Consider the following 13959-nt stretch of genomic DNA (forward strand, 5'->3'; position numbering starts at 1 on the left):
TGTGTTTCTTAATTATTTGGTGGTTCATGATATGTGATTTTTATATGGTGGAAAAGAAAGAATTGTGTGAAGTGTGAAAATGCTCTCTCTCTCTCTCTCTCTCTCTCTCAATGTTTAACTTTCCATCCCCTTGAATCCCCCTTTCTCAGTTGATTAAAGTTAGGTCGTTTAAATAAGTGTGCAAATAAAAAAAATAGGCCAAAAAACTTGAAGTTGTGCAAAACTGGATTTAAATGTTATCTGGGTTTTCGAAGTGTTGTTTGGCACTCTACCCTTTGGTGATCAAAGTGTTCAATCTTTATCTTGTTTTAAATTTATATTATTTTCTAATAAATTTTTGGGAAAAATACGAGTTTTGATTTAATTTTTAGCTACTTTTTAGTCATATAATGCTACAGATTATATAGGATTTTTAAAGTTTAGCTAACCAATTAGTTTTTAAAGATAATAATCAATTAATAATCCTAAAACCCCAGTTATCTGTTGGAATTATCTTGCAATTCTTATGTTAAAAGTTGAGTCAATGAGATTTTGACTTGTAATTAATTTTTTTTATAAATAATAAAGATGTATATTCAAGAAAACTGCCTTATGCAGAAAAACATAAGGCAGAGAAAAATTACAAAGAGAGAAGAAAAAAAAAAGGAAAGAAAGAAAGACAGAAAGAAAGAAAGAAAGAAAAGATATTAATTATAAAGAAGAGAGCTAAGAAATATAGGGAGAGAATCACTAGTGGTGAGTCCCAAAGCCCTAAACCAGTCATAAAAGGAGCCACTAAAAGAAGCCAATAGCTGGTCATCAGAACTTTTCATATCCTCAAACGCCCTCCAATTAAGTTCCCTCCAAAGACATCACATTAAGCACAACGAAACTAAATTCCAAATGCTAAACGAATGATTTCCAGGCCAATTCCACCAACTAAAGAGAGTGTTTGCAACCAATCTTGGCAAGACCCATAAAATCCCAAACGATCTAAAAACCAAACTCCACAACCGGTAAGCCTTACCACAATGAAGTCGCAAATGATCTACCGTCTTCTCATTATAATGACACATAATGCACCAATCAACAAAATCCCTTCCTCTACCCCTCAAATTGTCACCTGTAAGGATCTTATCCCATACAACAATCCATACAAGGAAAGAAACACGCCGAGGAGCCTTCACCTTCCAAACACCTTTCCAAGGAAAGATAATGGGCAAGGGACTTCTTAACTTATTATAAAACGGTCGGATATCGAAATCCCCATTCTTCGTTAACTTCCATCGCATACAATCTCCATTCTCAGTATGAGGTAAATTAGAACCCAAAGTACGGAAAAATTCATCCACACCACCCATCTCCTAGTCATTTGGTCTCCGAATGAAGCAAACATCCCAACTTCTCCGATCCTCTATCCCTAATCGTTCAAGAGAGGAGGCCACTAATACCTCTTTATTGGAAGTAATCCCATACACACCCAGATAGGTCAATTGAAGTGGAGAATCTCTACACCATTGATCTATCCAAAGTTTCACTCTATCCCTTGCCCCTACTTTAAACCGAATATTTTTGCTAAAAGCCACCCAACCCATTCGAATACTTCTCCATAACCCACACCCATGTACCCCTCTATCTAGCTTGGAAGTCCATCCCCCCCCCCCCCCCCCCAACTCTTCCCCAAACTTTAGAGCTACAGCCCTTCTCCAAAGTCTTGTCTCCTCAACCCCAAACCGCCATAACCATTTTCCTAGTAGGGCTTTATTAAAAGTAGTTAATTTCCTTACTCCTAATCCACCATTTTCCAAAGGTGCACACACCTTGTCTCATCCCACTAAATGTGTCTTGGAATCCCCCCACAAGAAATCCCTTTGCAACCTCTCAATTTTATTAGCTACATACGTAGGGATAGTAAAAAGGGATAAAAAGTAAGTAGGAAAACTAGATAATGTACTCTTAAGCAATGTCAGTCTTCCACCTTTTGACAAGTACATCTTCTTCTACCTAGCCAACTTACGCTCAAGTTTCTCCAAAATAGGATTCCAAATAGTAGGTGACTTGTGGGATGCCCCCAATGCCATACCAAGATAAGTCATAGGCAAAGATCCAATCCGACAACCCAAAATCTCTACCAAGACATGGACATTAGGAACCTCCCCTATGGGAACCATCTCATTCTTCAAAGCATTAACCCTTAAACCTGTCACAGCCTAAAAACAAAGAAGAAGCATTTGAACATGTAGAATTTGTTCCTCATCTGCATCGCAAAACAGAATCGTATCATCTGCAAACAAAATATGTGAGACACATACCTCTCCACCCTATCTACCGTCAGCCCTAAAACCTCGAAGTAAACCAGCCCCTTCAACTCTTTTCATCATCCTACTGAAGACCTCCATCATAACCAGAAACAACATAGGCGAAAGCGGGTCCCCTTGTCTCAATTCCTTCAAACTCCCAAAAAAGTTAGGTTGGGGACCCATTAAACAAGACAGAGAATTGGACTGTAGATATACATGTACGGATCCACTGACACCACCTCACCCCAAATCTCATTCTCTTCAACAAATCTAGAACAACCTTCCAATTCACATGATCATAAGCTTTCTCAATGTCCAACTTACAAATAACCCCCGAAATCTTACTCTTCACCCTACTATCAACACACTCATTAGCAATAAAAACTAAATTAAGTATCTGTCTACCACCGACAAAACTGTTTTGAGACTCAGATATCAGCTAATCCAAAACCTCTTTCAGGCGGTTTGCCAAAACCTTAACCAAGATCTTGTATACACTCCCCACCAAGCGAATAGGTTTGAAATCTCGAATATTGGAAGCATTTTTCTTCTTAGGGATTAAGGCTATGAAAGTTGCATTAAGAGATTTTCAAACATACTGTATTGATAAAACTCTTCAAACAAAACTAAGACATCTCTTTCCACAACTCCCTAATAATGGTGATAGAAAGCCATAGTAAAACCATCAGGACCTGGAGCTTTATCTCCTTCCAACTCTTTGACAACTCAAAGAATCTCCTCCTTTTCAAACCTTCATTCAAGCCAGTCCCTCTCCATCTCCTCTATCTGATCAAACTCCAAACCTTCCACAAAAGGCCTTCATTCCTCTGTCTCCTTATACAAATTTTTTAAAACTATACAACTTTATCCGCCATCTCTGATTCGTTCTCATAAGTAACCCCATCCACCTCCGCCATACTAATATGATTATACCTTCTCCTAGAATTTGCCACCTTGTGGAAGAATTTGGTATTGTTGTCTCCTTCCTTAATGCATAGCATCCTCGATTTTTGTCTCCATGAGACTTCTTTCAAAGAGAGAAGGTTATGTATTTGAGATCTCACCACAGCCCTCTCACTTATCTCACTTCAGAAAGGGCATAATCCCCTTCCTTCGCATCCAATAATTTCAAGGCCTCTAACAATTCTTTCCTTGTATGACCTACATTCTCAAACTCACTACAGTTTCACTGAATAATATCTTCTTTCAGAGCCTTCAGCTTCTTGGCAAGCACAAAAACTAGGAGTACCTGAGAAAGTATATCGATTCCTCCAAGAATGAACCCTATCTATGAACCCATCCGTCTTCAACCACATGTTCTCAAACCTAAAGGGACTCTTTCCCCTCAATATCCCTCCTGCCTCCGCTAATATGGGGAAGTGGTCTGAAATAGGTTGAGGTAAAACCCGTTGGATCACATCCTGATAATGATCCTCCCAATCATGAGAAACCAAAGCCCTATCTATCCTAGACATAGAATGCTGATCCGAAACACTAGACCAAGTATAACTCCCTCCTTCCAACATCAAATCTATCAAATTAAGCTCCTCAATGAACTCAAAAAAAATCTCCATAGCCGTAATAAGGTGCGAGCCCCCCAATCATTCACTTGGGAAGCGAACGATATTGAAGTCTCCTATGTAACACCATGGAACTTTCCAAAATTGTTGGATTCCAGTCAGCTCATCCCACATTTACCCCCTTAAGTTATTATCATTTGGGCCATAAATCCCAAAGCATGCCCAAATAAAATCATCTCCCACACCTTGCCACCAAACCGATACGAAAAAGTGACCCACCATTACTTCCAACTTTTCTAAAGCCCTTCTATCCCATATCATCAAAACCCTACCAACTGTCTGATTTGCATCCAAAGTCACCTAATCTACATACGGACAGCTCCACAAGCTGCAAACCAACTGTCTATTCATGCTAACAAGCTTAGTTTCTTGTAGGCAAACTACATCACAATTCCACTCATGTAGTAAATTTCTAACTACAAAACATTTCCACGAATCATTCAATCCTCAAACATTCCAAGACACCATTTTCAACTTCATTAAAACTATAAACTCCTTACTACAATCTCAATAATGCAATCAAGAACACTATCTACCATCATAATTAACCGAAGAAATCAAATTCCTCAACTCCCTCGTCCATTTATCCTTGGAAACAACTTTTCGATGGGCTGCATCTTTCCTGTGCATCAGATTGGCAGCCTTAATCTCCCTCTCAAGTCTTTGTAAGAGCATAATACACATCTCCTCATGTCAACCCAAAGAAAGCCCCATCAGCTTACTAAAACCAGGCATTCTATATTTCACCCAATTAGAAATATTCAGTGTATTATCAAACCCCATCACCTCAGTATTACTATTCAACTCAGCCGACACAACCAATCCTAGAGGATTAATAGTCATCAAGGGAGATAAACTATCCCCACCCAAGCCTATATTTGCACTAACTACATCTACCTCAGTCAATGCCAGCACCGATAACTGATTAGCCTGATGGGATGTGTCTATCCCTTGAATATCACTTGCACAATCAACCCGACCACCTTCATCTCCATCCTGAATACCCAAATCCTCAGTCCTAGCTTTCGATATACTCAGAACATAATTAGATAACACAAGACCAATTGATGCCTTGTCGTCCTTTGTTTCTGCCTTTCCTAGTGTGATTAGAGGCTCATTGGCACGAGACCCGTCGAAAATAAGGCACTCAGCCTCCCCCAATGGCTTCGTAAGGTAACCCAAGTTCTCAGTTCGAGGATCAGACATTGTTTTCATCCTCGTGGAGTGGATTGGTGCTGTATAGGCCCTATCTAGTGTCATCAGTGTGTCCTTGGCGTGAGACCTATCGGAAACAAGACACTGGGTCACCACCGATGACTTCGAGGGGTGACCCATCTTCTTGGTTTGACTAGTTGAGGTCTCACAACCATCTGAGCTCTTCGCCATCATCGGTGAGTGATTTTGCACTGTATCGGACTTAACCATTAGCGTTGGTGACTCCTCGGCGTGAAGTCCACTAGCAACTGTGGTGTCAACCATCCTCTTAAACTCATCATGTTGACCCATCACCTCATTCTGAGCAACAGAATCTTCGTTAGCTGCGTTGGCGTTGATGGTCTCTAGTCAACCAAGGATGAGCTCTCGCCCATTTCCATCCTAATTGGGCCGGTGGACTATGGGTTAGAGGTAAGGCCCACTTGGTTGTTACAAACTTGGTCTGAGGCCATCGTAGTTTGGTTTTGAATCAAGGCTGCCAACTTGTTAAAGCCCAAACCCAACTTACCCTTTCCAAGTTCCTTAGAAGCTTGTGTTACCCATTTAAAATTTTTTACTCCCCCTTTATTGCTATCCCAGGAAACCCGTCTCCTTCTTTTCACATCAACTTCCACAATTAAACCACTCTATATCTGGCATGATCTCCTTATATCACTCCTCTTCCCATTTTCATCTGATTTTGAATTCAAATTGAATCTTACTGGGATACGTTTCCTGTTTTCACCTAATTTGATCCACATTAATGCACTGCTCCCTCCTATCCCTTCCTCCCACCACCATTGTATCAGGCTTGCCCACTGGAAAATCCCCCACCTTAGTACCTGTAAGCTTTAGATTCATCGCCAACAACCCCCTTGACCGATTCTGCCTCTCCACAAACTCCCCCTTAATCATATTTTTATCCTTATCCTTGGTTGTAATATGCTGTGACTGAGTCACATCCCTTCGCTACACCTGACCCTTTAGTGTCTCAACAAAAGATCGAGAGGGATGAAACCCTGACATTCTCCTCTATGGCTGAGACACAAATTTAGCTTGGCCTGAACCACCTAAAGCATATTGGTCAAATTCCAACATCTTCCTCAGTTCAAGCCCAAAGACCTTCCAACCATTTTGTGCTTTGCCTCCAGGAATTATGACAGTTCTTCTATGTCCGCCAACTTTGAGTTCAGACACTAAAAGGAACTGACCAAAGGAGTTTGATCCTCGCTGCAAAGTGTACGCGGTATCTCCTTCCCTAAGTGTAAAAAACTGTTTGGGATTGATTTCGACCACTATGTGTTCTATATTCTTCATCAACCATAACGCTGCGTTCTTGCCCATGAATAGTGACTTCATGAAGTGTTTACCTCATTTAAAAATACATAAGGAGAAAAAATTTCCTCCTTCCTCAACCACCAATTGGAAAAGCTTAAATTCAATGAAAAAACTATGAATTCCACCCATACTAATCAAAGCGAGAAACAAATGTAAGAGAAATTATATGACTAATGCAAGGAATTCAAATCAGAAGAATGTATTACATTTTGAGGCAATTTCCAACAATGAAGATTGCTATTTGCGATGAAACTTTTTTGACAACTACAAAAAGCCGTCGGAAAAACTAGCTTTTTCAACGGCAAGTCTCTTTCGTCGACAATTACTCGTCAAATATTAAAACATTTGTGACAGCAAAATAAGTCTATTGAAAATGCCTATTATTTTTGTCAAAAATATGATTTTTTTTTTAGGGAAGTGTTCCCGCCTTACTTTTTGCGACGGAATAAAAATATTCGTCGCTAATAAAGTATTATTTACGACGACTGAAGAAAAACCGTCGGAATTATTAACACTTGTGACGGCTTTCATGTGTCGAAAATACCAAAAAAAAAATTTTATGGTGTTAGTATTTGTGACAAACATTCTTCCATCGTAAATATAAAAGAGAATATTAGTGATAGACATAAAGCCATCGAAAATGGTAAAATATTTTGAAGGGAAAATTCCCCCCTTAGTTTTCACATTTGTGATGACATTTATCCATCACAATTATTATTTTTTATTTTTCTAATTGAGTTTGTATTTGCGACGAACATGTTGACCTTGGTAAATAGTTAATTTGTTTTAAAAGAAAGAATGTATTAGTGATGGACTTGGATCCCTCACAATAAATAAGATTTGTGATGGACCTAAGCCATCGACAATGGTACTTTTTTTCAAATGGGGAATTCATGCCCTTATTTTTCATGTATTTAACTTTTTTTTTCCCATCACTATATATTGCATTTGTTATTTGCGACAAACATGTTGGTTGTCATTAGTAGTTAAATTTTTCTTAAGAAAAGAAAGTATTAGTGACGGTAAGGTAAATCAGTCACAATAAATGTGATTTCCAACATACATATGGCCATAAAAAATGGTTATTTTCTTTGAATGGTGAATTTTCCTCAATCTTAATTTTAAAAGCTACACAAAAACATCTTTCAAGACCCTCCAAGTATTTAAGGGCTATTTTGGTCATTTTAGAGGTAAAAGGTATATTGATCATCTTAAAGCTTTGAGGGACACTTTGGTCATTTTGTAGGTTTTGGGTTGTGTTTTGGTTATTTTAGAAGTTTATGGGTATTTCGGTTATCTCCTAGCTTTGATGGCATATTTCAGCCATTTTGGATGGCCAGATTGTGTCAATAGGGTTAATCAAAGTTTCCCATTAGGTGGGTACAACAATATGTGTCCATCATGCAACTAGATAGAGATCCAAAATCTGACCGTTGGATTGGAAGAATGTGGTGAAATATTTGTGTTTGTAAATTATAGTGACAATCAGACGGTTAGATTATGAGAACAAAGTAGTCAAATCTTGCAAAAATTTGTCAAAGTCTATTAAACTTGTTCAATCTTTGGTCCAACTTCAAAGTTGGTTCCAGGACCACTAGATTTGATCAAATTAGGTTGATCAGGGAGGTTTTAAGTGGGTTTTGGGTTTTAGTCAGTGTTTTAAGGTTTACCTGATTTTCATGTTTTTATCAATTTCAAGTTTTAAAATAGCATAACAAGGTAGTCAAAAGTCACATACAAATCCATTATGGTCATTTTGTAGATTTTGGGTCGTGTTTTTTAGATCATTTTCTCAATTCTTAGTAATGTTTATATAGTATATTACTCTCTCGAAAGAAAAATGAATATTTTTAGTGATTGAAGTTTCATGATAGGTGGATGCAACAACACGCTTCCATCTTATGCCATAATCTGATTTAAAATTTGACCATTAGATTGAAAGAGTGTGATAAAATATTTGTTTTGATGAACTTTGAGCTCAATCAAACGGTTGGATTTTGAGAAAGTGACCAATCAAAATTTCTTGATGTGTTGGTACAATGACACATGTCCATAATGTTCTAGACGTAAATCCAAAATCTAACCGTTAGATTAGAAGAATGTGGTGATATATTGGTGTTTGTAAAGTATGACAAAAATCAAACGGTCAGATTGTGAAAAATGAGTAGTCAAAGTTTGCAAAAATTGGTCAATATTTTGTCAAACATGGTCAACATTGAAGTTGGGTCTATGACCCATTGGAAAACTGAAAAATTGTGGGTACATAGTAAGTAATCTCTTCACTACATCCACATCTGCATTTCTTAAATCATCCACAAGTCACATTCACATTCACATTCAAGCTTTGGCCGATGTGAAGAATATCTCTCATCTCTCTTTCCTATTTTAAATTGAGATATTAAATAAATAAACAATCTATCTTCTTTTATCAAAAAAGAAAACTTGATGTAAAAAAAAAAAAATTGCAAGAAGTGAGATTTCATAGTGTTTCAATCTTTTATTAATAATAATAATTAATAAAAAGTGATATTTCAAAGTGACAACAACAACAAAAAAAAGTGGCGTGGTTGTCATAAATGAAATACATAGTGTAGGGACACAATTTTTAACGACCCAAGGATAACGTTGGGCTCGTGTGTAAAGGGCCCGAACAATATGATTTGTAGAGAGTGGGTTTGGAAAGGCCTGCCTTTGGGCGCTGAGTTTCGGTATGGTCCCGATTTCATGAGCGATCATACAAAGACGAGTTTGGACTGTATAGCAGAGCCTTGCATTAATGTAGTTTGAAAAGTTTGACTCCTCGGAATTAGTCCGAGGAGCATTACATTCTCACAATTCCTCCTTTTTCTTCCTTCTTTCTCTGGGGGCCTTCCCTCCCCCCCTTTCTTTCTCCTCCTTTTTTCCCTTTTATACTAGTATTCGATTTCCTTTCTTCATCTACGTGTCAGTTTCTCCTTGTTTGGGGCAATTACTCGTCCTATCAATCTTCACGTCAGAGTGGTTAGGAAAAGCTGGATAGCATGGTATGGGGTATGGGCTTGTCAGGTGCTGGGCTCCACGTTATGGTGTTGGCAGCTTTCTAGCTTGTACTGCTCTTGTACTGAGTTTGTCCTTTTCTTCAGGCGTTTTGTGAGGTGTTGAACATGAGGTTGTCCTCAACTATATTATTGGGCCATCAAGGGGTTCTCCTCATACCTCCTCGGCAGTAGGGCTCCTCGGCTTGGGCTTTGGGCTCTTAATGTGAAGTGGGCCGGAATTCCAAATTTCAGGCCCCACACATAGTTTTGTTATAAAAATAAATAAATAAATAAATAAAGTTACATTGATTTAAAACAAATCCAGCCATACCTTATTATTATTACTTTTTTTTATATAAAAAAGAAAACCCCACAATATCATTTTTATATTTTAGTAAAAAAAAAAAAAAAAGGAAAAGACAAAACCCTAGCACCCTAGCACTCTCCCTCTCCCTTTCACTAAAAAACAAGCGCCCCCACCTATTTTTTTTTTTTTCAATCCCCAACCCTCCCTTGCCCCCTCACTAAATTAACACTCCTATTTCACTATATATATATATATATATAAAAAAAAAAAAAAAAAAAAGAAGCCCTTATCTCCATCTATTGTTCATTCTCTCTCTTTCTCCCAATCATAATCAAATCCAAAAGGTTGGTCTTCTTAGATCCTTATCTTTTGATTTTTTTTTTCTTTTTGGGTTAATGTATTGTGGTTTAGTAAATGTATTTGCTTGTTTATTTCATTTATCTAAATTTTGGGTTTGGTTTAGATATACCTCTTTCATAATATATCATCTAGTATTGTAGGCAAAGTTCTTGATAATTTGGTACTAACCCATAGTGTAATGTTTGTGTGTATTGGTGGCCTCAACCAATCTGTTGATTCATGGGAAGCGTTTTTAACTTGATAATAGTGCTTTGTTCAATTTGTGTTTTAGCCTTTTAGAGTTTGCCCTGTTTGAGTTTGCCTCTTCTTTGTTAGTAAAGTTCCAAGTAAAGACAAAAGCAACTTATAGTTATATAATAGGATTGGTGATTATATTATTCTTTTATCATTTATATGCAATATATATTGATAGATCATATTAGACTAACGAATACATGTAGTTCAGACATATATATATATATATATATATATATAAGGCTTATTAACTTTAACAATCTCTAAAGTTATATTATTTTATTTATATTTATATTAAAAATGAAAAATACTAAAGTTCTAAACTTTTTTTTTCCAATATTTTCTATAACCTTATGATATGATAAGTGGTTATTGGAGGAAACAATTAGTAAATTGAAAGAGGTGATAGCTTTTATTATAAAAAATGTTTTGAAATCGATGGGCTTTAATTATATGCAAGCAACTACTTCACACATATATTTTCTCAGTATAATCAACATTAAATTATTTGTTTTTGCTATTTTATTTAGGTTGTTGAAATAAGTGATAAATTTGCTCATTATAATTTTCAATTAATTGCTATTGTTGGTACATATGTGATTTCATGTGATTTGTTGTGGTGATGGATATATTGTTAAGGGTGATGGAGATGTACTATTAATATGGTTATTGATGGCAGGTGTATTCTTTAAGTTCTCATTAACTGGAGCACTACAATGTTCTTATATATTTATTCAATTTAATTTAAAATATTGCAAACTAATGCTAGAGCAGGAGATCACAATGTAAATAATGACACAAGAGGAAGATGACTCTTAGATGGAGGACGACATTGACTCAGATGATAATTGATCTTCCAATATTTATGCTTTCAAGTTTAGTAAAGGATATAATATAGCCTTCATGTATTATTGAACAAACATGCTATTTTGTAGACCTTTTAATATTTTCATTTTTAATGCACTTATTAGTTTTGAACAATTATGGATTTGTGTTTGTCATTTGAATGGAGAAACTTTTATGAACAATTATAGATTTGTGTTTGTAATTTATATATTAATTATTCCATATACAGAAATATTTGATATTATCAAATAAAATAAAAATATCATAAATTTTTTTTCTACGGAGCTATTTTTTTGCAAATAATGTATGAGTGACGAGATAAATGGTTTTTAATAACGGCTAAAGTTCGTCAAAAAAAAGTAATTGGTTGCATTGATGCTATATTTTTTGATGAAAAACTAGGTATTTATGATGGCTTTTAGTCGTCGAAAAAATACATTAACGATGGTCATTGTTCATCGCAAAAGGTATTTGGTCGACCAACTTCCTCATTTGGAGTTCTATTTTTGACGACAAGGCAAGTATTTATGACAACTTTTAGTTGTCGAAAAAAAAAAAAAAAAAATTAACAACAACCTTAGTTGGTCGCAAACTCTATTTGGTCATTCAACTTCCTCATATGAAGTTAAATTTGCGATGGCAATTATTAAGAACTTACGACAGAGTTTTGCTGTTGAAAATAAGTGTTAGTGACGACCTTGTCAGCAATATAGTATCACCGATGAGGCTTTTGCCGACGGACGTCGATGACTTTTTGCCGTCGGTAACACGAATTTACGACGGCTTTTTGTGCTTTTGCGACAAACTTTGACCATCGCAAATAAGCTTATTTTTTTGTAGTGCCACTCATACTTCACCAACTCATCCATGATAATTATTTATTGAGACCATAGCTTAAATACGACCAAAACAAAGTTGAGATAAGAACAAGGCTAGGAAACCAGGGGGAAGAAAGAAAGATAAAACAATAATAGGAAATAAAGCTGGATTGGTTAGTCTCTTGGAAGGCTAGTGAAATCCTTTTCGCTTAAAGTTCTTATCACTTGTAATTAATTAAAGTTAATTAGTTTAAGAATCAATCATAATTAAATAGTCATAATCCCATGCATTTACCCTAAATTCCAAGAATTCATGTGGATTGATCTTTCAATCCAGGAATCTGATTTTAGCATTAAAGATGTCATTTTGAACTCTAATGTGATTTAAAATTAAGTGCTTGCTCATCTAATGAATTAAACGACATTTTTATTCTTTCCTTGTTGGAACTACAATTTTACCATTAGTTAGTGAATTGACTCGCAACTATAAAATGGGGGTGTCTACAGTTCGACATAATGGTGGCACTTACAATTGGTGGTTGGTGGTTGAAATAGAGATGGTGGGAGACAAATTTTGGCAAAGTAGATTGAAAGGGAAAAAGGGAGGGGGAGAAAAACGTACTTACATGAATCTCATCTCTTAAAGATATCAGATTGATGTGGACCTAAATTTTTTAAATTAGCCACATCAATTTACCTAGATTAGCATTATGCGTTGATATCTTGTCTCTTTAAGATATGAGTTTCATCATGCTTGCTTGCTGGGATGAGTCTCTTGAAAAGGCGAGGTACAAAAAATGCTACTTCTCCAAATAACTTTCAAATAGTGCTATTTCACCAAAATTTTTTAAAACATGTATTTATAATCCCAAAAAAAAAAAAAAAAAAAAGTCTTACATCCAAATCATACAACATTCTCTTTTTTAAGACATTATATCCTACAAACTTTAAACCACCCCTTTAGGCTTCGTTTGGGAGTTCATAAGGAAATGAGATGAAATGATCATAAAAGAGCGGAAATGAATGGAATGGAATATATTTAAGTAAGAGAAAGGAATGAAATAGAATTAAATTAAGCAAGTTTGATTGAATGTTTTAAAATAAAGGAATGAAAATGAATGGAATGTAAATAATTTTGTTTGGGAGTAACATGGAGGGAATGGAATAAAATTATTTTATGACAATATTACTATTAGACTCTTATTTTAAAATAAAGGGTTGAATATATAGGGGTATTTTGGGAGTTTTAGTAAAAAAAATTATTAAATCTAATTTCGTTCCTTCCCATTTCTCTTAATTTCGGGAGAAATGAAAATTTGAGATTTTAAAGGAATAGAGAGGAATGAGTATTCCCTCATACCAATTTCATTCATTCTCACTTAAACTCTCAAACAAGAGAATGAACTTTATATTCTCTCCATTAAAACTTCCAAATAAGGGAAGGGAAGAATACTCTAAAATTATTATTTTCATTCTTTTCCATTCCATTGCATCCTCTCCTCGCAAACGAGGCTTTATTTAAGAGCAAAAATAAATAAATAAATAAATAACAAGTTCACATTTTTTTTTTTGGGTCTTTTTTTTATTTTTTTATTTTTAAATATCCACTTTTTTCCATAAGCACAGGCATCACTTAACATCGTTTAATATATTCATCAACTCTTTTACAACCAAGACGAGGCATTGGAAGGAAGTAAAAAACTTAAAAAAAGTAGGGAGCTTTCAAACTGTGCTTAGTGCTTTTATTTATGTTCGGGATTCGGGACCTCACAAGTAGTTTTTGCATTTATTATGAGAAATTCTTATTTTACATTATATGGTACAATATAATTTATATTATAGACACACCAAAAGTGATAAATGTCATCCACATTTATGTTCATCAAAAAAATGTCATACACATTTGTAAATAAATATAAATATTGTACACTTTTTTGTAAATATATACAATATTTATCCCTTTTTGTATGTTTTACATTGCAAATA

This window comes from Quercus robur, chromosome 2, assembly GCF_932294415.1.
Source record: "Quercus robur chromosome 2, dhQueRobu3.1, whole genome shotgun sequence".
Taxonomy (NCBI): domain Eukaryota; kingdom Viridiplantae; phylum Streptophyta; class Magnoliopsida; order Fagales; family Fagaceae; genus Quercus; species Quercus robur.